Source organism: Suricata suricatta, chromosome 2 (genome assembly GCF_006229205.1).
Source record: "Suricata suricatta isolate VVHF042 chromosome 2, meerkat_22Aug2017_6uvM2_HiC, whole genome shotgun sequence".
Taxonomy (NCBI): domain Eukaryota; kingdom Metazoa; phylum Chordata; class Mammalia; order Carnivora; family Herpestidae; genus Suricata; species Suricata suricatta.
The window spans coordinates 119,624,621-119,629,091 of NC_043701.1; the positions used below are offsets into that span (position 1 = coordinate 119,624,621).

Sequence of the window (4,471 nt, forward strand, 5' to 3'; positions counted from 1 at the left end):
ACCATGGAGGTGATGTGTGTATCTATTATAGAGGAAGTGGTTCTGGCTTAATTCAAGGGGGAAAAAAATACTCTTTTGGATTGTAACTCAAGTGTTAAAGGGAAACTGTTCATTTCTGTGTGTGGGAAGATGAGCTAAGTTCTACATTTTCATTAGTCATGTCTCCTCTCCCTGTCTGCTAGTCACACCTGTTACTGTATAGGCGTGTGCTCAATGGACTATATGCATTCTGCAACTTCAGAGGTTTTGAAATTCTGTTCTATTTTTTATAATTTCTTTTTCAATGACTTTACTGAAGTATAACAGACCTTATGATAAACTGTATATTTTTAATTATAAATGTAATAAGTCTTGACATCTGAATGCATCGATGAAATCATCACCACATTCAAGATATACAACATATTGATCACCCAAAAAAGTTTCCCTGTACCACTATGAACATCCTCCTTCCTTCCACTCCCTCATGGTCTGTTTTCTGTCACCATCAAATAGCATGCATCTTCTAGAACTTCTAAAAAATTGAAATATAGAGCAAGTACTTGTTTTTCCCTTTTAGTCGGACCCTGAATAAGTATGGAGAATCAACCACCCTGTGTCATGTATCGACAGTACACCCCCCCCCATCACCAGGGAGCATTCCATTCCAAGAATACATTGTGGTACCTCTATTCCCACCCTGAAGGACATCTGGATTATTACAAATTACAGTTTTGATTATTACACAAGTAAGTAAGGTTATTGCAACACTACATATTCCACTCAGTGCTGCATGACGTCCTAGCTCATGGATATGCTCATAGAAACTGTGCATAACAAGTCTTTTAATTTTAGTGATTCTAATAGGTATGTAGATGTATTTCAGTTTGGTTTTAATTCACATTTACTTAACAAGAATTGTGTTGAGCATCTTTTCATCGGCTGATTTGATCAATATATGCTCAGTTAAATGTTCAAATCTTTGTTTATTTTTAATTTGTTTATTATTTAGTTTTGATAATATATTATAGGTACAAGTTCCATATTGGATATATGATTTTCAAACATTTTTACTAGGCTCATATAATATTTGGCTTTAATATTAATTCACTTAATGGTATTTTTTTTAAAGCTTATAATTTTGATGATGTTCAATTTATCAATTTGTTATTTTATGAATCATGATCTTGCTTCTAGGACATTTTTGCCTTACTCAAGTTCACGAAAATATTCTCAGTCTCCTTTAGAAAAATGTATTGCTTTGAGTTTTATATTTAGTTATATGTTCTAGCTTAGCTTACTTTTAACATGAATTATGAAAGATGCATTAAGGTTAATATTTGTTTATGGATTTTTATTAACATTTTCCATAACCAATTTTTCCAGAACCATTTAGTAAAGGGTTAATTCTTTCTACACTGAGTTGCTTTTCAATGTTTGTCAAACATGAGTTGTTTGTATACAACTGAGTCTATTTCTGGATTCTCTACTATATTCCACTGATTTATCCTATGTTAGGTCCACATTTTAATTATTTGTTACCATTCTTAAAGTCAGGTGTTGTTAGTTTTCAGAGGTTGTTCTTTTTAATCTAAAATGTTTTGCTTGTCTAGGCCCTTTGAATTGCATCAGAAGTATAGAATCACTTTATAGATATCTACCATAAAAATCATAATGGTGTTTTGATGGGATTTAATTTATTCAAATAATTTTGGGAAAACAGATATCCAAAAAATATTTACTGTTCCAATCTGTGAACATTGTCTCCATTTCTTGAAAATATTTTTAAACTCTCTCAGAAATAATTTGTACACTTGCTGTATGTTTCTTTTATATGTTTTTTAAAGTTTTGATTTAAATTTCAGTTATTACATAGAGTGTAAAATTAGTTTCAGGTATACAATGGAGTGACTCAACATCTCTCCACTTCACCCAGTGCTCAGCACAAGAGTACTCTTCATCCCTGCCACCCATTTCACTCATCCCTCCTTCCATCTCCCCTCTGGTAACCATCAGTTCAGACTGCAGTTAAGAATCTGTTTCTTTGTATAGGACTCTCTTTTTCCCCCCCCCATTTGTTTGTTTTGTTTCTAAATTTCCACATACGAGTTAAATCATATGGTATTTGTCTTTTACTGACTTATTTTGCTTAGCATAATAATCCCTAGGTCCATCCATATTGTTACAAAGGGTAAGATTTTGTTCTTTTTTTATGGCTGAGTAAAACTCCATGGTGTGTATATACACATATACACAACATCTTCTTTATCTATTCATCTATTGATGGACACTTGGGCTGTATCCATAATTTGGGTATTATAGATAAAGCTGCTATAAACATCAGAGTGCATGTACCCCTTTGAATAAGTATTTTTGTATTCTTTGGGTAAATATTTAGTAGAGCAATTGCCAGATATTGGTTAATAACACTTAACCTTTTGAGGAACCTCCATACTATTTTCCAGAATGGCTACACCAGTTTGCATTTCCACCAACAGTTCAAGAGTGTCCCCCTTTCTCCACATGCTTCCCAACACCTGTTGTTTCTTGTGTGTTAATCTTAGCCACTCTGACAGGTGTGAGGTGGTATCTCATTGTGGCTTTGATGTGCATTTCCCTGCTAAGGAGTGATGCTAAGCATCTTTTCCTATGTCTGTTGCCCCTCTGGATGTTTTCTTTGGAAAAATCTCTATTCATGTCTTCTGCCCATTTTTTTTATTTGGATTGTTTGGGTTTTTAGTGGTGAACTGTATAAGTTCTTTATATACTTTGATCACTAACCCTTTATCAGATATGTTCTTTGGAGATATCTCCTCCCATTTTGTAGGTTGCCTTTTAGTTTTGTCGATTGATTCCTTCACTGTGCAGAAGCTTTCTATTTTGATGAGGTCTCAAGAGTTTATTTTTGCTTTTGTTACAGCTGACGTCAAAAAGCTTACTACCTTGTGTTCTCCCCTAGAATTTTAATGGTTTCCTGTCTCATATTTAGGTCTTTCATCCATTTTTAATTTATTTTTGTGTATGGTGTGAGAAAGAGGTCCAGTTCATTCTGTTGCATGTAGCTGCCCAGCTTTCCCAGCACCATTTGTTGAAGAGAATGTCTTTTTCCCACGGCATATTCTTTTCTGCTTTGTCAAAGATGAATTGACCATATAATTGTGGGTTCATTTCTGGGTTTTACATTCTTTTCTATTGACCTGTGTGCCTTTGTGCCAATACCACACTGTTTGATCACTAGAGTTTTGTGATATAACTTGAAGTCCAGAATTGTGATGTCTCCAGCTTTGCTTTACTTTTTCAAGACTGCTTTGGCTCTTTGCTTTCTTTTGTGATTCCATACAAATGTTAGGATACTTTGTTCTAGCTGTATGAGAAATGCTGTTGGTATTTTGATAGGGATTGCTTTAAATCTGTAGCTTTATAGACATTTTAATATAAGACATATAATATAGACATTTTAACAATATTTGTTCTTCCAATCCATGAACATGGAATGTCTTTCCATTTCTTTCTGTCATTTTCAGTTTCTTTCATCTGTGTTTTATAATTTTCAGAGCACAGGTTTTCACCTGTTTAGTTAGGTTTATTCCTTGATATTTTATTGTTTTTGTGAAATTGTAAATGGAATTGATTCCTTAATTTATGCTGTTTCATTACTGGTGTATAGAAATGCGACATAACTGAATTCATGTATCAGTTTCAACAATTTTTTGGTGAAGTCTTTCAAATTTTCTATATAGGATATCATGTCATCTAAAATATTGAAAGTTTTATTTTTCCTTACTGATTTGGATGCTTTTATTTCTTTAAAAATACAGAACACTCCATAAATTTGCATGTCACTCTTGTGTAGGTGCCATGCTAATTTCTGTATCATTCCAGTATATGTGCTGCTGAGGTGAGCACTATTTATCTTCCAGTGGGCTTGGTAATTAGTATCCTTCAAGGAGTTTATCAATTTAATATATAAAAAGTTTTAAAATGTATTGGTATAAAGGCTTTTATAACATTCTCTTAACCTTATAGTATCGGTGTATTTTCTAGTAGTGTCACCTTGCTCATTCCTGATATTGGTTAAGGCTGTCTTCTTTGTTTTGCTGATCAAAGTGGGTACAGATTTATCAATTTGATGCACTTCTCAAATTTTCAGCTTTTACTTTCACTGAGTTTCTCTACTATTTTTCTGTCACATTTAACTTATTTCTACTTTGATCTTCATCGCTTTATTCATCTTGGCTTCAATTTGCTCATCCTTTTCCAGTTCCTTAGAAGAGGAATCTAATAGCATTGATTTGAGACCTTTCTTTTCTAGAATTAACATTTAATTCTAGATTTGCCTCCAAAGTATCACTTTAGCAGCATCACACACATTTTCATATGCCATGTATCTATTTTTACTAGGCTCAACTATGTTTTTAACTTAACCTTTGAATTTTATCAGTGACCAATGAGTTATTTGGAGTTGTCTCCTTTAATTTCCAAATTTGGGAAG

The 4,471-nt window shown here is 33.2% G+C and overlaps 1 pseudogene; it reads right to left on the minus strand.

The window, feature by feature from the left end:
• Nucleotides 1–3,787: 3,787 nt before the first annotated feature.
• LOC115286158 lies at nucleotides 3,788–3,885 on the minus strand (annotated as a pseudogene).
• Nucleotides 3,886–4,471: the final 586 nt, after the last annotated feature.